At 39.6% G+C, this 25,039-nt stretch overlaps 1 long non-coding RNA gene across 5 annotated transcripts; it reads right to left on the reverse strand.

Moving 5' to 3' along the window:
* Positions 1–8,500: 8,500 nt before the first annotated feature.
* LOC137843981 (uncharacterized) lies at positions 8,501–23,705 on the reverse strand. 5 transcript variants are annotated; one of them, XR_011089759.1, is made up of 4 exons: positions 22,835–23,632; positions 16,311–16,369; positions 11,272–11,362; positions 8,501–9,120 (listed from the first exon to the last, which is right to left on the reverse strand). It is a non-coding gene; the product is annotated as an uncharacterized lncRNA (long non-coding RNA). The 5 variants fall into 5 exon arrangements; XR_011089764.1 differs by lacking the exon at positions 16,311–16,369 and having other exon boundaries at positions 22,835–23,633; XR_011089761.1 differs by lacking the exons at positions 11,272–11,362; positions 16,311–16,369 and adding an exon at positions 21,367–21,508 and having other exon boundaries at positions 22,835–23,633.
* Between the last annotated feature and the right edge of the window lie 1,334 nt (positions 23,706–25,039).

The following is a 25,039-nucleotide window of genomic DNA, read 5'->3' on the forward strand; positions in this document are numbered from 1 at the left end:
TCTTGCTAGTGTTTCTTGTCCTCAGGAAGTCAGTTATGCATCCTGAAGAGATCACCTTCTATAATGCTTCATGTGATTTCATACTCAATATTATTTCACATAAAAAAAAAAAAAAAAAAAAAAAAAAAGAAGTGATGGGAGGAGGGCAAACCAAGTGATTTTTTGTATATAGTATACTGAAACTAAGCTTTGTGTCTTTTTCACTGAGATCACAATTGCTCCAATGTTGTTTTTTTCCCTGTCCTCAGTGGATGTTTGCCCTAGAAAAAATCTTCTCCCAGACGTGATGCTGCACATAGAGAACAGAAAATACACCCAAGAGATGCTGCCATTTCTTTGTCCTAGTTGGCAGTGCTGGAAGTCATACTGCATTGGATCCACAAGTTCATCAGTCTGTGAAATCATAAGAGTGAGAACAGTGGTGGCTTTTTTCCCCTAAGGAATGACAGACGTTTCTTTTTTCGATTTACATATATAGAATGATCCAGTACAGGAACTACTCCAATGATGTTCCTGTACTATTTCTCAGCAGAAAGGAACAGACCTCTTTCAAGTTCATCTAAAGCTACAAAGAAACATTAAGAGGTGTTTAAAGACCAAGAGTCTGCTTTGGGTTCTGCTATAAAACTCCTGTCTACATTGGCATCAGGTTCTGATTGCTCATTTAAAGCAAAAAGACAGTAATGCTTATTGATGCCATCAGGATTCCTGAGCCATAGCTTATTAATGAAGTTGACCTGCTTGTTTCAATTACACCTCAGTCACACATCTGACATCTTCTGCTATTTATTGGAAACGGACTCTCTCCATCCAGGGAATTTCACCCTAGATGGCTGAGACTGCATGGTTATTACACACTGAAAAGAGACTACTCAAGTCGATCCAGACTACTGAGATGAAGAAACCATAATAGGAGACAGTATGGTCTGCTGCCTTGCTTCTCAACCACAGAGCTAGGTTACCAGAGGAGAAGGTAAATGTGTCTGTGTTGTAGTTACTCTGCCAGCTCTTTGCAGTACACAAGGTTTTGAAAGTTTTACTAGACAATTAAAGAAAGATAAACACAGTCCCCTCCTCTTACACTTCAAGGTCAAGTATTGCTTCCTTAACCCATTAATTCCCACAGAAAACTGTATCATGGACATGGTTTCCACCCTCACTTTTCCTCCCACATTTCTCTTCTATTCTAAATTTGAAGATTCAATTAAAGTTTTAGATCTCTAATACGAAGTAACTAACTAGAGAGGGGAGGGAGGGCGGCAATGGGGTGAGGGGGAAGACAAACCCCAATTTGTTGCTGTTTTGCTGTTTATAGATTCTGGCGAGTCTAAAGGCAGGAGTTCTTGAGTCTTCTTCCTACTTATGTGACTTCAGTAAAGTCACTTCAGCTCTCTCTGAGACTGGTTTTTATTCTTAAATGGGGCAAATGACATATTCCTTTTTCTGAGGTTCACATATGAAACGTGTTTGATGACCAGTTAGTGTCATTGATGAGAGCAAATCATCAAAGATAAGAAATAGACCAAAGAGAAATGGTGGATTATAACTGGAAGAGTGGCGAATGTTTAGAATTTCAAAATTTGCTTTTACCTGAGAGGTCTTTTTTTGCAGATATATTTCCAAACAATTTTCTTTTTATAATTTCACTGTAAATTGAACAGAATAGTCTGAATTTAAGATACTTACACATGTGTATCTTTATGAACTTGGCATTTTTTTCCCCAGAATTTTCTCATAGATAATTTTACTCTGATTTCATCTTTTAAAATAGTAGAGTAGCATGGCTAATGCTTTGATGTATGATAAAACAGAATTTACAAGAAGTCCTGTCTTGAATAGTTTTAAAGGAAGCAGCAGGTAGAACTGAAGCTTGAAGAAGATGCTGACAATCAGTTACAGCTTTTGAATTTCAAATCAGCATTGAACAGAATCTCTGGGGCCAGCATTCTCCTCAGTGAAACTACAGTGAGACCCACAATGCTGGACATGCAGAATTTGACCAGAAACATATTATTGGACAACGCATTTGTTAGTGACTTCATGAGTTTCAGCTTTCCATCAGTGCAAGGATTATGTACTGAGTGTGCTTGTGTCTATCTGGTAGCAAGGTGTCAGAATTAAAAAAAAAAAATAGAGAGAGAGAGAGAGAAAGAATATAGAGATAATGATGTTTCTGTTCCTGTGTCTTTTTGCTTGAATTTTATTATCATTAGAGAAAGGTTCAAAACTGTGGAAAGAAAATGGAATACAAACAAAGTTCCAAATTTCACAGCTGGAACATGTATCTCCCATGAGATGATTTGAAACGCTAGGTCTGAACATCTTTAATTTGGATCCTTTTCAGACCTAAATTGTGTAGCAAGACCCAGGTTGAGCTATACTGATGTCTAGATTCACATGCCAGCAAACATGTAAACTAAGCAGAGTTCAAAGTCCAGGTCAGAAAATTTCCATACTCAGCCTAAGCAACCCCTTTCACGAGCTGTTTGAGCAAGTCTGAAAATTAATTTGTACTGCTGAAGTAGAATAAAATAACACAGAGAGATAAAAGAATCTTGATGGAGGGATTAGGTTCAACAGTTCCCGATTTTAAGAAAAAAGGCTTTTGAAGAAGAGCAGAGAAGGCAAGCCCTGAAGAAAATAATTAGCCAAAAGAAAGTGTTTTTGCTGGATTGTGGGAACAACCTGAAATGGCTTTCCCTTTGGGACCTCAGTTGCAGAGACTTTGCTGGCTGCCCCAGAGATTCCCTTACTGTCTTTGAATCATGAATCTCCATAGCTGCCTTCTGGGAAACAACTGCTGTCACCAGAGAAGAATGAATCACAGCAAGGAGGAAGGTGGCTAAATAGCCTGCTTGCAAAGAAGAAGACGTAGGGAAACACAACGGAGCTCAGCAGACTATATAAATTAAAATCCTCCTATCTTGTAAAAATAGGATATCAAAATGGATTAAGAAAATAAATTTCACTATATTCAAAGAAATAATGGAGCACTGCACAGGTGGACTGAATGCAGAGGGAATGGTGAAGGAAACAGACAATGATTCTCGACAGTGGCTGGAAAGGAAAAAAGAAAAATGACAATTCTTGATAAACTCTCACAAGCCTGAAGATGACTTTTTTTTTTTTTTTTTTTTTTCCCAAAAGATCTAAAAAGTACTGTACAAAGTACAGTGGTCTTTTCCCCCTGCAAGATTAATTAAAAATAATAATGCAGAAAACCCATGCACATGCCCTTTTGCTGAGTGCTTTCAGAACTGGTTCTCATTAAAGAATAGTTTGGAACAATCTGTCTCTGGTACGCACCCAAAGAAGTCAATAAAACAACCCCAAAAAAGAGAATTTTTCCATTTTTATGTAATCTGAAATATGTGAAACAGCTTATTGGAGAACATGGAAACAGAAGAAAGATCACCCTTCACTTTAGATAGTTCACTGAGATTCCCTGAACAAATATTTGAATTCTTGCCTATATATCTCCTGGATATAAAAAATAACCCAGAAAAAGTCATAAAATAAAATTGGGGGACACAGTAATATTCTGTATCATTTGTTTCTTGTGTTATGTACTTGAAGAAACAAACTCACAGACATATCTGCCTACATTTCACTAGTTATATGTTTTGAAGGTTAAAGACATCACTGCAAAATTTCATTGGGTTTCTGAAATGCAAAACTGAAAAAAAATATATCTTCATCGTTCTGAGGCACAGTACATTTGTGCTATATTAAAAAGAGTACACTCAGTTCAAAAAAGTCATTAAATACAAATACATAATCGTGGCATAAAGTTCATAGACCCCCAAGTACACCTTTAAGTGTTTTTCCCGTAGCATAATTTCCACAGTTAATCAAATGAGAAGACGAGATTACATTACTTGACTTTTTCAGATCAGTTTACAGCTGAAAATTGCTTGTGAATTTAAACTTGCTTCTTTCCTTCTGGGAAAGCCCTCACCAAAGACTGTCACCTGAGCAGCACTACCACCTTGTGGCGTGGTGTTCCCAACCAAGAGGTGGCCAGTCGTCAAAACCCTGCAGAACAGATGTTCCTCTCACTGATGTTGGCAAACTCTAGAGTGCACAGAAGACACTTCCCCCTGTTACGGAATGGTCCAAAGCCCAGTGACATCAATTTGTCAGTCTGGTCACAGACAAACGCCAAAGAACTGAGAATTACTGAATGTTCACACGTCTTGCTAGGAATAACAGAGATGGTTCTCTTTAAAGAAAGAAGTGAAGATGCTATTTTTATTAGTATCCAAAATGGTAATATACAAGCATCTACACAGCACTTGGTCCTGTAACAGGCTAGAAAACTTTATGGTGTCTTATGTAGGGAACCACAGGCTTCTATACTCAAAGGAATCAGTACCAAAGAGCACAGAATATGTACAACTTAATCAGGGGAGGAAAAACAATCAAGGAAATCATATGTCAGTAGAAAATAAATAATAATAATAAACATGACAAGGTGTGAATAAAGTTATTGAGTTCAAATTAAACCATAGACCAAGGCTCAAGTAAGTTCCTGCAAGGGTGCCTCAAACACCTAAACACTACTATGGCAAAAACAAGAGGCAGAAGCTCAATACTTGTACAAAATCCAAGCTGGAATAAAGATTTTTACAATCCCAAACCCCCTCCAGCCAAGTGAACAGGCCCACATGTAGCAGCCCAGAGGCGATGCTGAACACAGGTACGTGTCTGAGATCCACACCCTCTGTACAACATAAAAACGTGCAACTAACTCCAAAAATTCTTTAATAACACTTACCTTTTTTTATTTATTTTTTTTTAATGTGAATTTCAGTCCTCTTACCACCCCACCAAGGAAAATGCACTTATAGAACCCTCTGTTACATTCCGTGAAACTGGCACTCCTTTCTAAACAGGCATATAACTTCAAGAGGAAAGACTTGGATGGGGGAATTTACAGGCCAAGCCAAAAAAAAGGGATTCCCAGAGAACAGAGACCAAATTTCAAATAAATCTGAGATCAATGGTATCCTTTTAATCCACATCCCAAGTAAGGCTGGATTAATGAGTGAGGTAACGCACTGCAAAGGACTGCTACTAGTGGGACACCTTTCCCAGTGAAAGAGGAAAGGATCTGGATAATCTACTGCCGGGAATACTACATATGGAGCAAAGAAATGCTTACTATTAAATTCCATTTACATTCTGTTGCCATTCCTACTACTTTTCTGAAACCCCAACTTTATGACTGTAATCTCTTTCCCCTGGATAGGCTTTCTTGTTTGTAACACAACTGTACATGCACCTGTATCTGTACAGGCTGGGGGATGACCTGCTGGAGAGGAGCTCTGAGGAGAATGACCTGGGGGTCCTGGTGGATGACAGGCTGACCATGAGGCAGCAGCATTCCCTCATGGCCAAGAGGGCCAATGGGAAACTGGTGTGCATTAAAAGGAGCGTGGCCAGCAGGTCAAGGGAGGTGATCCTCCCCCTCTACTCTGCCCTGGTCAGGCCTCACCTGGAGTACTGTGTCCAGTTCTGGGCTCCCCAGTACAAAAAAGACAGGGATCTCCTGCAGAGAGTCCAGCGGAGGGCCACAAAGATGATACAGGGCCTGGAGCATCTTCCTTATGAGGAAAGACTGAGAGACCTGGGTCTGTTCAGCCTGGAGAAAAGAAGACTGAGAGGGGATCTCATCAATGTGTATAAATACCTGAGGGGTGGGAGACAGAGGGATTTGGCCAACCTCTTTTCAGTGGTTTGCAGGGACAGGACAAGGAGTAATGGCCACGAGATAGAGCACAGGAAGTTCCACACCGCCATGCGAAAGAACTTCTTCATGGTGAGGGTGCTGGAGCACTGGAACAGGCTGCCTAGGGAGGTTGTGGAGTCTTCTTCTCTGGAGACATTCAAGGCCTATCTGGACACCTACCTGTGCAGCCTGCTCTAAGGAATCTGCTTTGGCAGGGAGGTTGGACCCAGTGGTCTTTCGAGGTCCCTTCCAACCCCTTCCATTCTGTGATTATGTGATTCTGTGATTCTGGCAGTGAAATTCAGCAAGATTGAGGTCTTCCATGAGACTGCAGGTAGTCTGTTTCAGACCATGGTGGCAAGCCAGATTAGATGTTTTCAAGGGCACTATGGACAAGTTCAGTACAGATTTTTGGTTGGATTTAACCAACTCAGTTCACAGCCTACATTATAATACACAAAAGTGTGACTAAGTCTCCCATTTTTCTAAGAATACAGCAAATACCATGGTCACTGTATGATGAACCAGATAAGGGAATTAGACCTATGTGCATTTCAGAGAGCAATCAAAGGGTATGAGGGGGGTCACAAAGAGAATTTATTCCACAGTTGGGAGCGAGAGCCATTTATCTCAAGTTGCAACCAACAAGGTCAACTTATTCTGAACTCCACAAATCAGTTTAAGTGAGGGCAGCAGAAAAAAAATAAGCTGAGATAGTTCCAGCTGAGCAGCAGGCCATAACCTAAGCTTGTCATGGCCTCTTGCTATTTAAAAGAAAAAGATGCAAACAGAGGATAAAGCAAATCAAATAAAGGTACAAAATACATCTCCACACAACTGAATTGATTTAACTCTGTATTGAAAATTGAGCTGGACTGTGTGTACTTAGATGGCACCAGAAGGAAAAACATTTGCTCCAGCCACAGAGTCAGAAATGGAGAAATGAGAAGATAGCCCACATCAGACTTACTTTGTGAGAGGAATAGGAAGGATTTAATGACAGTGAGAGGCACTGGGAGTTATCATCTCTCCAGTTTCCAAATGGTAACATAAGTCATGTTCTAGTCAGTGTGTGAATAAGATAAGCCAGTGAAGAAAATGGATGAAGCTCCTGTCACTGGTGCTCTGCTGCTTGAGGCAGCACTCACCTCGTGATGGAGAAATTAGAGTAGAAGCTGTTTTATCGACTGATCTCAAAAGCAGAGAGCTAGTGATTGAGATGAGGGGTGTAGATGACTGGTCAAAGTGCAGTCTGATGTTTTCTCTTGGCAGCCTCAGGAAGGGTGGCTGCCTTGCCAGGCTTTTCCTTTAAACATGTACAATTCACGCTGCACATCTGCGGTGTACTACATCTCACTCTTTCAACAGGCACATGTTACCCCACAGTTTCTACTCTATGAAGACCCCAGAAAGTAATTCTGCTAAGACGATCTAACAAGGCACTCAGCAAAGTTCTCTGGAGAGCTGCGAAACAGTGACAAACCCAATGAAATGAAGGGTTGCCACACATCTACAAAATAAGAAGTCAGGCTCATCAATCTTTTGCTATCAAAACACTCTCTCATACATACAAATTTCCCCACTTGCTTTTGTGAAGCTGTTTCAGTGAAGCATGATAAATGCTAGAGAGTAAATGAGGATATCAGAAGGGACTAACTGGTGAACTTGGTGCAAAGCACATATATAATTAGTGCCCCAGTGGAAGTATCTGATCAGAACCTGACGGCAGTGCAGGCTCCAAATAACTACCCTGAGAGATCAATATTGTGGATGTAGCTATATAACTGTGTAGCTTTGTTTTCCTTATTCTGCATCCTTAACATTAAGGAAGGACTGAATGTCTTACTATATTGCAGGCAGCCTCTTAGAAAATATACACTTCTATTTATTTTGCTTCAGAGGTTTTGACTGTGGCTTGTCTTCATCTAACCAAAGCTGGAAGACAGTGAGTTACCAATGTCAGAAAAACCTCAGTTTAATGTTTACTTAGAAACAGCGTCACTAGCACACCAAGCAGACACAGCTCTGCACATAGAAAGACAGGTGTTAAATCATCAGACCCACTTTCCTCAGCACCTGGGTGTTCCTCAGAGGTTTTAACATCCAGCTGTGGATTGGACCAGCCCTCCTTTACCTTATAAGTTGTGATGAATTCCCCTGAAGTACAGTTTGGCTTCTGGCCAGTAATGCTCTGCAGTTCTATAATTTAATTGCACTCCTCCAATGTTTGGGGAGTGAATTACGAATGTCTAAAGAGATAACTACAGATAAGTCAACAAAGTGGATCCCAATGCACTCTCATTTCAGCAGGCAGACTGTGGGGAGAAAATGTTACAGAACTAAACAATGGAAAGACAGAGATGAGAGAGCAATGCTGAGTAATAGTGACATACAAGTGCTTTACATAGTGCTTTTACATACATATAATTTTTCTATATTCATATATATAAATGCATAAATACAAATATGAATTTATTCACACACACACACACGCAAATAGAGAAGGAATAACAGGAAAAGTTTCCACTCCTCACAGACAAAAGACAGACAAGTCTAACGCAGGTAATTTTTTCATATACATCGTTTTCATGAAGATTGAAGTACCTTTGTATTTGTAGTATTTTTAATAGTTTTTGGGGAAAAAAAAAAAAAGGAATTACTGGGAAGTCAGCTAGGCTGTGGTTTGGAAAAAAAAATAATAATAAAAACCACAAACAGCTTTTTACAGAATCTCTCCAATGCTCCATCTATATCTGTATCAAAGAAGAGTTTCACAGCAATATAAGCCTTTATTTATTTATTTATTTATAAACTGTGGCAGTTACAACAGATGGAGGAATCATGCAGAGGTAGAAGCACGTAATTGCTCTATGTAGTTATGCACAAAGCCAAACTTTGTTAATTCAACACTAACCTTGCAGCCCAGAGGATATAGAATAACTTCTGTCCCTGTGCGTCCTGACACTGGGTCATTCTCAAGTTGTTAAAGAAACACTAAGAGGAAAACATATAGCCAAATGTTCTCCAGCAAATCTCTCATGCCTCAACAGCTCAAGTCAAGCTAAAGAGGGAAAATTCTCTGTGGTTCTATGCTTGTGTGGTAAATACACTCATACCATCCCATGGGTGATGCTGAAGGATCCCAGCTGGGCAGGGATGAAAGAGAACCAGAAGCCATTCCAGCTGCTGTGCAGAAGGAGAAAACTTAGCACACAGGCAGTAGTCATCCCAGGCCAGAAAAAGCAGCATCTTCCTCCATTCCTCCCCTCAAATTTGCTCCACTGCGCATGTAAGACAGGTTGAGGGATATGGATGTGGAGGGGCTGGCAAGTGCTCAGTCAGCAATCCTGCCTCAGGAGCCATATGACTTCCAATGACCTTCATAACACCTATGGAAATATTGATGTAAAATAGTCATTTAAGGTCATTTTTATTCATTTAAGATCATTTTTATTCCCCTTGCACCCTAGACTCTGGGCGTTTCTGAAATAGCATCTTTAGGAGGAGGAGGCAGAAGTTATATAAAACCTACATTTTTTACTTTTTAAGCACACACTAATGAAATATTGTTGAGCAAATATACTACCCCTGACTCATATCCATAGACGACACCAATTTCCTGCCTCCATAAAACAGGGAGCAGCAAACTCCATCATTCATTTTCTCAAGCAAGAAATATTTCCACAGTTTGTTTGAAATCTGTTTCTTGACAGCCAGTCTATGTTCTCCTTTTCTTCAGCTTCATCCCACCATGTGAAGGCCCACACTTCAAGGCCACCTCAGTCCTCTCTTCACTGTTCTCAGGCAATTTTGTCTTAGTCATCACCTCTGCCAGGTGGTTGAGAAGAACAGTCCTGATCTAAGAGAATTCCCACTCCTTTTCCCAGCCACTGTGGAGAGAATATAGGTTTCCTTTCTAACATACGGCAGCTATAATTTCAGCCTGAATAGCAGCAGATTTATTTCTGTGCTCCTACAACTGAGGATTCCCTTTAAGGAGAAATCCAATCTTTTCTTTCCAAGTCAGCATGTAATTACATACAAGCCAGACGTGATCTGCAGTATCTTCACAATTAACCTTGTCCCAGAAAAGGACTGGGCTGGGTGCAGCACCATACAATATATTCCAACAAACACAGAGTGGGAGCAGAGCCAAAAAGCTGACTATTCTCAGCATTAACTCTAGCCTACTGTCATTGGTGTTTTTGTTGCTCCCATGCTTGAGGCATCTGGGTGCCATGAACTGTTGGGCACTACTTTAGTGCTTCCCAGTGTGATAGAAACTACTAATATCCCTCTTTTAGAAATAAGTAATCAAAGCACAGAGAGAATAAGATTTCTCCATTAAACTGAATGTTAATTTCTTTACCCTTAATGAAGCATTACTGGAGTTAAAGTCTAAGTGCTTCCACCACAGAGTCCTAAATAGTTAAGTCTTATTTTATGAATGTGGTGTCCATGAAAACACAAAACAAATCTGTTTTTCCCCTCTCCCCTTACACAGAAATGATTAACCAAAGAGAAGGTTTGTGTACAAAGCAGAGTGCACATTGTCCTCCTCTTTGATTTGAGTGCAGATTTGAAGCAGTTCAGACCAGAAATAGGGTCTCAAAAGGAAAGCTAAAGATTAAGGCTAAACCCATAATAAGGAATTGTTAAAACCAAACTCATAAGTAAGAAAGCACACATATGGACTGTCTGAACTATGTGAACTTTTGTATCTCCTGTATTTCCACCTGATTAGAAGCTTTCCTATCTTATACTCCTTTAGCTTTTGCAGTATATTTTCTATTTAATCAGTCCTGAAATGTTACATCCTCCAATGTCTTCTAAAATATCTTTTCAGTTCTTAATATAGCCCTTGATTTCAAAGCCTTGAGCTGGGCAATGGTACCAGGAACACTAACTTAGCCCAATACCAGTCTGGTATTCACAGCTGTAAAGACTGGAAAGCTACTGGTTGTGGTTTTAAATTACATCCTCATTTGAAAGGAAAACACTGCAAAGTTAAAGTAAAACCATGTTTCTTCTACAAAATGGCTGGAAATCTGGGTAAAGTTTCTGAGACGCTTAGCTGCCAGGAAGATGTCTGCACAACTGGCAGCAGCAGTAACAAATGACCCAGTCCTGGCAAAAAGGAGCAAAAAATGTATATTATTGGTCATAATTCATTGTTGTCTGGACAAGGAGCAGTTTCACAATGAAATGACCATGTGTTAACCTGGATGTCAAACACAAGTGGAGCCAGTGCTTCATAGCTTACTGCTGACACCAGGCGTTCATTGTTCAGAAACTGCTCAGGTGGAGGTAGGCCTCTCCACTCAGCAGGAGATACGACTGCACATAGGGTCCTTGTATACAGAGCCATAGGTTTCAGCAAGATCATGCCTCAGCCTGTACTTCTTAAAGGGTTGTCTTCTCCTTCATACCTTTCACCCTCTTCTGCCTCCTACCCTATTCCTGCCTCCTGTCCTCTGCACACCCTGATCTTCTTCTCGGGTACCAAAGCAACATTCAAGACAACAGCTTATTTTGCTGACCTTCCTAGTTTATCACTTCCTCTGGTGCTGCAGCTCCAAGACTGTTTTTCTCCAGCAGACAAAAAGAGGTCTGTTAGACCAAATGTTGTTTCTGCAAAAGCAGTATAAGTGGTATATTTGTCTCACCAGGGGAAATGCTTCCAAAGTCTGATTTCCATAAAGCTTTCAAAATGAATCTTAGGTAACCCTCCTCAACTGAATCAGCTCTGTGATACAGTCAAGGGTGGAAACCATCCAAGCAAAATTAAATAGGAGCTGTTTGACATTTATTTCTTTTTTACAGTAGCATTTAGATATATATCCAACAGAAGTAAATACTAAAGTAGCTGATAAGCCTGTAAACTGACAAACTTGAAGGCATCCCAAATAACAAGCTATCTTTAACTACTGGCTCAGAGCAGTACCACTTTCATAAATAAATAATTAAATAAATAATTAAATAAATAAATAAAGATTGCATAACGGAGTTTAGAATTTGTTTCATAACAAGTTTGAACTAAAGCTCCCGACCCAAGCATCCCAAAATGTTGTGTTCACAACATCCTGTTAATATGAACAATGGAGAGAAAGGAGCGTCTTCTCTAAGCTGAACACTTGTGCAAAAAACAAGGATGAACTGAAAGGAGCCACAACAGAGCCTGGTGGTTGGTGACTTCTGTCCCTGTAGAATCAATAAAGTATTCAAGGAGCTAATACACTTTCAAGCTGTCTTTACTGCTGCCTGTTGGCACTTAGCAGCAAGACCACTGAACTGAGAGTAAGAAATATCCAGAGGAGATTTACAGAGTCATTGATGAAGTACTAGTTTCTCCACACAAGCAGCTCTTCGGCCTAAAATGTGCTTGAAAACACAGTGTGAACCATAAAACGTGCTTCTACCAGGAGATATCCCATGTAAACTGGACAGAAATAAGCTGCCTGGTGTGGAAGCTGGGAATCTATTCAAATAAAACAGCTGCTGCTGTGATGAAGTCTCAGTAATTCACTGATGGGTTTATGTTGATAACTTACCCAAATTTTCAAAAAAATATAGAACATACTAAAATGAAAATATTATGCTATCCTACTTATTAGCATTTAATTCAGATTCCCACTATAGCCAAACCTGCCACGCCATTTGACTTTCTCCAGAATTTTCTGCAAAATATATAACACAAGCTTTCTTGCACTTAAAAGTTGTTATTAGTGATGCCAGGCTGAAAGAGCTGATACATGATCTTGCCTTATGCAGAAAAACAAGTTATGGTCACAGGCTCCCAGATTTTATTCTGAGACTTGCAACAATTTCCATTACTACCAGCATAACTATCAGGACAACTGTCAAATTGTTCTTTGCATGGGGACAGCTACTGCTACTTTGTTTAAAACAAGAATAAGATCTACCATTCTTCCTTAGAATTTCAAAGCAGATGTTTTGTGTATATGCTCTAAAATAAATGTATAATATAGGCAAGACTACTGTTTCCGTCTATCCAAAGCAGGTTGCATAGTAAGGAATACAAAATATATCACATTTATTGTACCATCATTGCAGCCTTCACTGTATCTTCCCCCTCTCCTCACTTCCTCAACTCTGCCAGGTAAGAAAGGAATGAGGATCAAAACACATGGCAATAATGGCACCTGCAGAAGTAAGCTCCCAGTAAAAAACTGGTCAAGAAATTTGCAGTTTGACCATCACTGTAGCGGCAGTTAAAAGTGCACTCTAATATAGCAAGCTCCCATCAAGGAACCTGATTATTCTCTAAGTCACCTATGCATATGGATTGTCACAGAAGGAGACACATCTAGGTAGAGTAGGCTGTGCAATGCTGCTGGATAGAAGAACATCTGAGTCAAAATGGTCTGGAAAAGATTGATCCAAAGTTCTCTGAAACTAATGCAGAGAGTCTGAGAAACATGGGAATTCACAATCCAGCCCTACTCTTGGCTGAGGAACTGCCTGAATGTTCTGAATTTCAGATATTCCTATCTTCTTAAGTACCTATGGCATGCATGTAGTCAAAATGCTTCAGAAACATGAATTCTCACAAACACTCATTGTCATTAAAGATCAGGCCATTGCTGTTACCCTGAATTAAAAAACAACACCTCCTGCAGTGCTAATTGCTGGTCCTGACTGCCCAAACTGAGAAAATTTCAGTGTTTTTTGTTTTGTTTTGTTTTGTTTTCTTTCTTTCTTTCATGCTAGAACTATGTTTTGAAGGTCAGTGGAATATCTATGGCCTCTTATACACACTAATTGCCACAAATCACCATGTGTCATCTTAATTATAAAAGCATCTTTAAGGAACATGCTACAAAGCAGAGATTCTAATTACTTACTCTGCATGTTCTCTGACAGGAGTTTATGAGGAGAAAAATGCAATTCAAAAAGCTGGTTGATAAAGTTATTCCTTTCAATTACTTCCAAAGAAGACATTATCCTCAGGGTGCAGCAGGTGCTAAACAGGGACAGGAACTAGTTTTTCCTACATACACCCATACCACCTGCCCAGAGCACAACGGAGCATTTCCATGAATGTCCCCATAGGATCTCTACTACTGCAATGACACTGAAGTCAAAGAAAGGATTTTTAATGTATTTCATACAGAAGTGCTGGAAATAAGGCATATATTTTCATCGCTTGCCTAACTGAAGAAATACAAAAGGTCAGAGCAAGCAGCCAAACCCATAGGGTTTGGATGTAGCCTTTGCTGAAAGAAAAGAAGTACTTTAAAATGAGATGGAAAGATTATTACCAGTCTTTGTAAGACTGACCAGTTACATAACCAGAGGTGGAAAACTGCAGAATACCTCTCTATGCAACAAACAACCTCTGGCCTAAAAAATGTGATTGACATTAATACAGAGCGATCATTGCTGAGCCACCTTGGTGACATATAAGTCAGCATAAGCTATCCACAGGCTAAGCCAAAAATGAAGTTGTGTTTTACCACATCACCACATTAAAGCCAATTGTTTGTCTGTAAATTACAATTATGGTTAAGAGATAATGGTATAGTTCTCTGTTCCTCATGTAGCATGCCACTCATATTTAATTTCAGATTCAGCAGCTAAATACGTCAGTGGCTTACAACAGTAGTAACTAAGGTTTTATATATGGTTCGTTCTGTGGGTTTTCCTCTTCCTTCAGAAGCATTACTTCTTTCACTGCAGTCACTGCCAAAAGCCAGCCTAAGCCCTACAAACACTGATATCATTTCTGGAATGTGTGCTTTTTTCACCAACAGAACAAAAAAAAAAATCCGAACAAACCACCAACCTAGCAAGAGTAAAGAAGAAATAAATTATTTTTCTGATTCAATTTCTCACTCATGCCACACTTTCCTCCACGGCAGAAATAAAATACCTGAGCATTCTGACAATGCACATTACTAAAACAGGCTGCAGCTGCCAAATCGAACTGACAGAGGAACCTGTTTTTTCATATTAGAGGGTTCAATCGTCATGGACACAATGGGAAAAATCCAAAGGGCAGAAAGTGAAAACCAGCTCCAGATAGCTGATACTAAATGAAAACTGTTACCAATTTGGGTTCTTTACATTTACTACCATCTCTCTAAAATATGCAGATGTTAGCTAGGACATGTCAGTTTTGATGTGGAGGAAGGGAATTTCTCTGCAGTTCATTGCATTGTTTGATGTAGTGTGCATATGCCAGCCTGGGTAACATTAATGAAGAATCTGTGATCTATCCATCATTCTCCCTGTACACCTTCACAAACTTTGAAGGTTCACTTTCCCTTACCTTTACTTAATTTATGAGGAGGTAAGGATACAGAACTAAGTGAATAGTTGTCATAGGTTTGTTTGTTTGGTTGGTTTGGTTTGTTTTTTTTAAAAGCATTCAAAATTTAAGCTAGCAGGCAGCAAACAGTTGGGTCTATGTGGGTGGGTAGGTGGGTGAACATCCAAAAATGAACTTTTGAACTCTCCAGCAGAAACCTGCTATTTGCTAGTTGCAATAGAAGTAGTCAGGCTGTAAATTTTGAAGACACCTGGACTAAACAAAAGTAGAATGTCTTTCAATTAAGGAAGAGACATAAGACAGGAGCACCAATTAGAAGGCTGATCACACGTTATGCTTCTTCACATATACTATTAGTGTTGGCAAAATCAGGGGGTTATGGTTTCAGAAAGGAGACCAACAAGAGATGCTGCACAGAGAAACAGTGGCGTTGGAAAGAAGAAATGGGCCTGGAAATAGGAAGGTGAAGATTCCAGCTGGAGGAAAGATCATAGAAGTGGGGGAAGATCCGGGGCATCAAAGAGCTGAGTGGATATGAATGCTGGGGGAGACCCAGGGATGTTGGCCAGTAGCAGCTAAGACTGACACCTGCAAGCAACAGCACAGTATGAAGCAACATGACTTTTTGTCCAGCCTTCCCAGATCAACAACATTCTCCCCATACAGAAGAAAAAATGAGACCTAGTGAACACAACAGTGATAAGGGAGCATGTGAATGAGAGAGATAATCAAGAAGGGTAAAAGCTTTGACCTCAACTGTTCTTAAGTCTCAGTATCCAGCTCCACTACAGCTGCTAACCTGTGACAGCAATGTCCAGTGTTCACTGGAACGCAGAAGAGATTGATCTGTTGCAACAGCTCATAGTGGATACACAGGCCGTACCCACAGGACTGCTGTTAAGTAATGTCATCATTGCTAGAGAGAACTTAATTTTATTTTCCTTCCTTCAGCTTGCTCTGCCACTCTTCAGGAATCTCTGGTTTCCAAACTGAACAAGTCACATGCCACCACCTAAAGTGGCACTAACCAGAGCAAGAAGGTGGCAGAAAACTGCAGCTAGGAAGAGACCACTGCTCTGTTCTAGCACTGAAGATTATCAGGACAGCATAGGACTAGGGGAGCAGTGGAGCTACATGGGGAGTTGCCCCTGGGAGAGACTTGCATAAAAGCCTGTGCATAACCCCATCTTCTCTAAGGTGAGGAGCAGCAGAAAGCAGATCTTTAGCTGGACTTCTCTACATTTCCAGCAGTGTGGCTGAGAAATGGTAAACAGGAAAATTACCCACCTTTTTTCCTTCCCTCCTTTTCTCCAGTGAGTCTGCAGCCAGTAATGTTCATTCTTGCTCTAATCATAGGGAAAAATGACGTTAAATGAGTGGGCCACAACTACAGGGAGGCAGTAACAGAAATATGAACAGCTCTTGGGAGGTGGAATGCCTGATCTCCTGTTCCAGTGCTGTCATATACTTAGGAATAGCAGACATGATCCAAAACCTCTCAGATGTGAGCAATTCTCAGACTCCTACAATAAACCCTTTCTCAGCTCAGCTGGAAGAAAAAATAGACAAACACTAAAACTACAAATCCATTTCCAGTGAATCATCTGGTTACCAGTCACTTTTGTATAACATAATTTGCATGCTATTCATAAACTGATTTTGTCTCTGATGTTACAAAACCAGCAGATTTACAACAAGCAAAACCTTCCACATAAACCCTGCAGGAAGAAAGCTTTCAGGGCTGTTGCCTCAGTGTACTGGTTTGGCTGCATGAGCCAGGCTGCAGCTACATACACATGAAGATTACTATTGCAGGGCATGCCTGCATCCAGTGCATGAGCACAAGGAGCTCACGGAATCCCCCGTAGCCCAAGGACAGAGATTCCAAAACCCCTCACTCCACAAGGGACTGCATTGGGTAGTGAGTTAAAAGATCCTGTTTGCTGGATCCAGCAATCACTGGCCACTTTCCCAATCTCAATATCTCAATCTCCATACAGTATTCATACACTGTGCATCGGACCCTGACCAAAGCTCACAACCCCCAGTTTGGCTAGCATTTGAGGCTTATGATCCTCAATTTAGCTAGCATTGAAGACTACCTAAGCTTGCTTTTCAATGTGAAAAACAAAACAAAACAAAAACAAACAAAAACACATTTTATGCCAAAAATAGAAGCATATCGCATTGGTTGACCTTCTAATGAAGCCTAGCAGCTAAGTATTCACTTTTTGTAATTTGTTAAATAGTGACAACAATACAGTTGAGAAATAAGAAAAGATGATTCTTGCTGGGAAACACATCAGGAAGAAACCCACTTCTAAGCAAATTTATTTGTAACTGTCAGGTACTTACTTTCCTATAGACCTATTTAAAGAAAACAGCATTTTAATATTGAAAGATTATAGGTTAATATGACTTTAGGATTACAAGCAGCAAACTAACCTCATAAAAAAAAAAAAAAAGTTTAACAGATTAATTGCAGTTTCCTTCACTGAAGGGCTATTTAGAGACAAACAAACAAACCGAGAAACAGAGTTAGATTTTAAATTTAGCACTGTTCTATGAATCCATCCACTTGTAAAGTGAATTTGGGTTAACTGGGTTATGCGAATTTCTTAATAATTCAGGACACATTTTTGATACACATGCCTCAAAAGCAATTAATTCATATTTTTTAAAAAGGTGTCATGAACCAGCACTTTTACAGAGATTCTTACTTTTCTACTTTCTTTTTCTTTTTAAGAACACAGAGCTGTTTTTGTTTGGTTTTGATGTTATTGTACCACTGTTTTTTGTTTGTTTGTTTGTTTGTTTTGTGCTAGTTTCTTTAGGGAAGCTGTAGCAATCAGCAGGGAATTTAGCTCCATCCTAATAGTTACCTAGAGTCGATTCTTGGGACACTGGCTATAAATAAACAGCTAAATATAGTATGAACAAAGACAAAAGCACTTTCTGACTTCCATCCACACTGTGCAGGATGGGCCCACTGCACCACTGAGTTATCTGCAACAGAACTAAGTGGAACAGTCTAAAACAGAGCCAGGAAGAAAGTAAGTAATCAAGGAGCACTGGGAGGGCTGGGGCAAGAACTCTGTCGATACTAATTTAACAGTACACACGTTCCCATATCTTAGGACTCTGATGCTTGGGTAGAATGCACTAATAATAGGTTGCTTGCCTGTATTTGACTGCCTGTGCTAGAAATTGTATAAAGTCAATTAAGTTTTCTTTCAATACATGCCGAGGTTGTACTATCAAAAATTTCCAGAAGACAATAGAGCTCAGCAGAATGACGAATCAATATATTAAATTGTCCAGGGCATTTACATCATGTGTGCTGAGGATATTAAGAGAATAACCAATTTTGCAAAATGCCTTCAAGTGACAAGCTGAATTGGCACTAACAAGTTAACCCCACGCCCTCTCAGGGAAGGGGAATGCAGCTGCAGCAGTCATTCTGTTGGATTAAGAATCTTTCACACTCAGAGTTAAATATTATGAATCTACATGCAAGTTATTTTACAAGAAAATTGTAAAACCTCTAACTAGAGACTTAAAACCAAAAGCCAACAACAATAACAAAACTAACAAAAAGGCAAGTTCATTGCAATTTTTCCTTCCCAGTAACCAACCATGACAAAATAGTAACCCTGTGAATAATTCCATTTTATGGTCCATGCACTTACTTGTACTATTTTATAGAAAGTACAAGAAAGGAAGAAATGAATTTTTCTGCAAATCAGTCAATTCAGAGCTACTAACTTTGCACAGTTAGGGTGGTAATGGTATTGCTCTTTTCAGCTTCAGATACAGAAGATGCTTACCAATTCTCCTTGCTATCAGTCAGCAGAAACTTCTTTAACTCAGCAGCTACAAACATGAGGGTTCACTCAGGCTTCAAACATGGTCCACAGCAAGAATGCCACAGACTCCCTGAGGAATAATAGAATCCCTGAAAAGCCACATGTTACAGCTGACTGTGTTCCTGCTAGGTGCAGTTCATTGAAGTCCTCACAAATCAAAAAAAAAACTTAGAAATGCAAGGCTGCTCAACCACAATCTGCCTTGAATCCATTAAACAAGAAAGGGATGCACCTGCTAGAAAGGTGTATAAAAGACCTCTTGTGAACTGTTCACAAGCAGAATCACTAAACAAGAGATCAACAAATGTGCTGATTTACCTGAACTGTGGCACTAATATGCTCTTTGATGTACCTCTCCTCTGAATTTTTTCAATACCTGATGAAACATGAAAGCTCAAGTCTTTTTCCAAAGGTGAAAATTAATGTTTTGAGACTACTGTAACATATTGGACAGTAAATCCTTTCTCATTTTATGTCCTAAAGTGGACTGTTGCCAGCTCACACATTATTTTAGAATTTTTTCTTAAAGCTACAGCAATATGAGTCAGAAGGATCTCCATTTTTAACCAAGTAATTTAACATTTGTGGTTTTGGAATTAAGGGGGAAATATACCACCCATTGAAGCTCAAAGCCTAGCTAGAAAATTGTGCTCTTTTCCTAAATTTAAATAAAAATCAAATCCTGAGTTTTATCCTAGTTCTTGGTGGTCACATACATTACTGGTCACTGAATACTTGGAGCTAATCTTACTAAGTCTATAGCATTTATTTCTTCAATACTGTTTATCACTCTGAATACGTGTAAAAGAGTGAGAATGCAATAGCAGTTGCAAGCAAATATGTCCACCTATAGTACTTCTTGCCCTCCTTCCTCCCCCCCCCCACAGTTTTGGGTATGTAGTCATACTGGGGAGAGAGACAAGCAAGTAAGAGGTACATATAAATAGATAGATAAATAAATAGATATATAGATAAGAAACCAAGTAGAGGACCAGCACTATTACTGTTCCTGCCATGGCATATAGCCCCTGCTCATACCCAATCAGACATTAGAGAATCACATAGACACACCCTTTGAAAGGCACCTCTGTAAAACAGGCCTCCCTAGATCCACATCACCCCAAAATCATTTTATTTATAAATGCAGCACTCAGCTCATTTCTAAAACAATTACTTGCCTGTCTAAGTCTAAATATATTTCAAAGTTCAGAATTAAAAAAAAAAAAAGTAGTTTAAACTATTCCTTTAATCTATTCCCCACTAACACATGCTGCCTGTGCTGTCCTCCCAGTTGCAGATGGCAAGCCATTACCAAAAACATATCATTCTTTCTGGATGTCTTTCTAAAACACAACCCAACCAGAAGCTCAGTTTGATGCCACTATTAGTGGCCGTATTCTTTGGCTTGAATTGTGCAGAAGATCTAATTAAATTATTATAATGGCCGCTCTTGGCCTTAAAACAAAACCAATAGAAAACAACATATAATTCCCACTTTCCCCCTCTAAAGACCACAAATAGCTGTGGACTGACTTTCTTCTATAGAGAGAAATCTAACAGTATATGCTGTGGGTATACCAACCGATGCCAGTGAAGTAATCTCATTTGTTTCATCCCCATAGTGATTGCATAGCATTTCTGGGAAGTGGAGCTCTTGGCTCACAAATTAAGAACCACAAATGTTACTCTTACTGATGCATTAGGCTCTGTGCAGCATGTGGTACTGAGTGGAGGACTTGGTGCCTAAGGACTGGTTTGTATGCTGCACCTGAGCCTTACCTTCCACAGGAGGATGTGAGCCAGTCTGGGGCTGCTTTCAGGTCTAACCCCAACACTGCAGATGGCTTTTGTTTTTGTAGCTCTCTATGAAAAAAAAAAAAAAAAAAAAAAAAAAAGGCTTTAAAAGGTTCTAGTAGGTTTTGTTGGATGTGGTATGTGCAGATTCAAACTGTGTTTTGTAAGAATTAATCTTTACTGTTAGTAGCTGCACTTCTTAGAGATTCTGACAAACATGGCATAGCAAGGTACCTGGGGAGTTGTCCCCAATACAGAGTCAAAAATGCTGCAAGGGGACTTGCTGGGAGTCACTCTGCCTGGCATTGTTTAGTATCAACAACATCATTTGTGCAGCAGTTGCACTATATATGTTTAAAATAGAATTTGGTGCATTAATGCATTCTATATGCACATTCTGTTCTATCCAGGAGCGTTCTGAGAAACTTTGGAGGGAGAACCAAATATTGTAAAATGCTGCTAAAAGCAGCAGGCCAAGTGTTACAGAGCAAGCTGCAGTAGTGCAGCTGGATTTTTTGTATTTATATAGCCAGATTCAAATTAGGCAGAAATCATTCAAATTCAGCTTTCTGGCCCAAAGCTTCCTAAAGACAAACTCTCTGACTTCATCAAGGCATTTCTTTCTCTACAGGACTGAAAAATGCATACTGGCACTTGTAACACTGGGAGAATACCAAACAAACCTGCTTGCTCTGAGTCCAACTTACTCCAGATGCTGCAGTTACTAATCAATGTCAGTTTGATTTTACACTAATATCCCAGTTAATCTTCAGGATTTCAGTTGCAGCAGACCTTCATTACAGATCTCCAGCATGCCTACAGTGGCTGCGGAAATATAAAAATAATGACAGCATAGGATAAAGACATCAGTTGCCACTTATTTTAATTTGTTTCACCATGTGTATAATAAAACACTTCTTGCCAAAAATAAATGCATATAACAGTATGTTTTCTGTACCTTGCATCTGATTTTGGTTTTGATAAATCTTATGATTAAAACCAGTGTGAGCAAATTTATTACTAAAATTTATACCACAGTGTGAATTTACTTCTTCAAACTGGGCTGCTGATAAAAGGTGTTGCGGGTGACAACCCTTAGTTCAATTTGGTCCCTGGAGCTGAGGAAAAAACAAAGAAACAAACAAAACAAACAAACAAAAACCACAACAATATTTGCATAAGCCGTCAGGTTTATTTAGTCAGGAGAATAGATTTACTTTACAAATGTTTATAAACGAAATACTCTTCTTGCCCTTCTTCCCTTTTTTCTATGCCAGCCATTTCCTGTTAAGTGGATTTCTCAACTCAAACAAAATGTATTAAAGATTGAGGGAGTATAAGCATGCCTTTTACATGCAAAGTTGCTGGTGGATGATGTGCCTGATGAAACCACAGCTGATCAAACCACAATGCCTCAGGGAAGAGAAGACTTTGTTCTCTGAGTTTTGTGAGGAAGACAAAGGGACTTGCCTTTATCTCAAAGAAAGAGGAAGTATTTTCCAAGTAGAATAACCAGGCAGATGGAAAAAGTAAGTGGACAGCAGGTGAGCTTTGTAAAATGACAAAATGGAATCAAAAAAGGGAAATGTTTCAACCACTGATTGTATAAGCCACGCAGATGCAAAGAATGAAATATATATATATATAATTTAGACACAACGTCATTCAAGGTCTCAACTTATTTTAGCAATTCAAGATGCCAATTTACATCACACAGAGCTGGTTTGCTCAACTCTGACATATAGGACTAGTAGTGTGTCAAAACATAACCTCTTTAAACCCTCTCTCACCTCAAGTTGCCCAGTTAGTTATAATTAACATATATAAATTAGATTAACTCTCTGCATACAGATCATCTTGATCATTACAAATTTCTCCATGGGCTAGATGGCCTCTAGGAAGTTATGTTGACAATTTATACCTTGGCCAGACCCCTTCCAAACAGTATTTGGTATTCAACAGCACTCTTGATGTCCTAATCCCACGTGTCTGTTTGTAATCCGCATTATGTTTACTGATGCAACAGACATTGCAACTAGAAAGGGAAGACATCTGCTGCCAAAGAAAGTATAAACATTAACATTTAACAAGATCCTAGGAAATGCTGAACCTAAGCAGATACATTCAGAATAGACTGATCATTTTTCTCACCTCTTTCATGAAATCCAAGATGACATTTTTCAGATATGGCAAGAGGGACTTTATTATTGCTCCACATACCCCTTTCATTTTCACATGCATCTCACTTTTTGGCTCTGGCTGGAACCAGGGACAAGGGCAGGATGCTCTCATCAGTCCAGCCTGACTAGAAAAGGGAAACATTAGAAATCTAATGAAGAGCATGTCCTCTGCAGATTTCCAGTCCAGTTTTGCAGATGCAGCTGTAGTTCAGATAAGCAAGACGACTTCTGGGTTCTCACTTGAATTGAATTATTCTGTTGCTCTGCAACATTAACAAAAACAACCATGGCATAAGGTTATTGGTGGAGATGATTAGTGGAATCTGTAGCTACCTAAAATCTGTAGTTTCAGCTCAGTTTTCTGAGTGCTGGTACTCAACACAATGATGTCCTCAATTCTCACCAACATTGCATTTTCTAAACGATCTGACCCCTGCAGAGCAGCACTCAAGCAAGTTTGCTTTGCTTAAGTAGGCCCACCATTGAGCAAAATTACTCTTTTATTTACAATCACAGAAAAGCTGTTCATCAGCCATTTAGCCTAAGTCATCGCACTTGTGCTTTGCTATAGCTTTCCACTTCCCTGTCCCTCTCACTCAGCTTGAGCACCTCATCTCCTGGCTACATTGCCCAGCACAGGCCAACATGCTGGCTGTCCTTGGTAGGTGACACTTCTCCCCCATTGTAAATGTCTCCAGTTCAATTAGTGAAACATCAGCTGCACAGTCTATGGCTGCAACATACAGAGGGCTTCCACTGTTGTCAGGACATGCACTAAACACAGTGCCGAACAGAGTGGAGAATTTTGCCCTTATTTAGTGAAAATAACTTGGACACATGTTGAACTGATGAGCTCAACTGGGTGTACAGCAAATAGCCACAGTGATTTGTCAAGCTTTATTTAACACTCCTAAATAGTTTTATTTTGTTAGAGCTGAGCCATTCTAAAGCCTTTGGACTTGGGAACCAGTGTGCAAAATATCATTGAGTAGAGGAATGTGGGAAGGGGAAAACCATATAAAGTATCTGTAAACAGATACTGGTGATTACAGTGTGATCTGTGAATATTTAAATGGATTCTCTGACACGTTCTTGCTTGAAAACATTAACTATACTTTTTATTCTGTTACGCTACAGTAGCTGGCCATATGGTAGCTCCCCCATTTTTGAAGTGTTGCTTGTTTTTTTTTTCTTCAATACAGTATGGAACATACATTACATGACAGATTACCCACATATCGCCCTAATAAATTGATATTTAGATCTAGCCAACACATTAATTTTGCTAATTAAATGTCAATATGTGCCCAAGAGTGCAGCTCTTCAGCATTGTAAATGTCACAAATTAGCAAATTGACAGTATCATTTACAACGATACTGGCCCAGATTACAAGCAAACTCTGCCATGCTTCTCTGCAATAGCTGGGGGAGAGAGGAGAGAAGAGGAGGCAGAGCAGGGAGCTAAGGCAGAGAAAGGAGACACAAGTTTGAACATGAACGTGCTGTTAGAGGACATCACATTTGAGCTCAGGAAAATCAGCTGGTGCAATTGCCTAGCATTAGCAGTCTGGCAAAATGGTCCTTAACTACGTCCACCAATCTGAATTTTAGTGGGCTAGATTTTTTTTTCCATCCTGTTGTTTTGAGTGCTTGTGACAGAGCAATGTCTGCAGCAAAGAGAAAAACCTTCTCTGTCCCTCCTTTGTTTGAGGGAGGGTTGGGATTTTCCAGCCAGGCTTCTGTTACCTTGCACACAGGAACCCAATGATTTAGCAAGTAAAAACTGCTATTTCTATTATGTACTTTGCTTCAGCGATTCTTGTTTGTCATCTTCTAAAGGTGATCTGATCTGCATTCCCTTGGGGAGGTTCAGCTATATGACTTTCTCCAACTTCCCCGTGTCTCTTGATCTTCTACTGCCTGAATCCACTGATGGTAAATCCCATCATTGTAATGTCAGCCCAAGATGATAAATCAGTCTCACAGAAATTAAGACATTCAGTTATCAACTCTGAAGGAGTAAATTGATCTAGGGACATATTTGCCTACACTGTGGTGATATTGGCCAGATTTTCAACTACCATTACTGCTCAATTTCTACTGTTTTTTTCCCGCCTATCTTTGACATATGCACAAAATACTGCCTATGGCAATATTTTAAATAGATTTCCACAAG

The sequence above is a fragment of the Anas acuta genome, chromosome 1 (genome assembly GCF_963932015.1).
Source record: "Anas acuta chromosome 1, bAnaAcu1.1, whole genome shotgun sequence".
In the NCBI taxonomy this organism is placed as follows: Eukaryota; Metazoa; Chordata; class Aves; order Anseriformes; family Anatidae; genus Anas; species Anas acuta.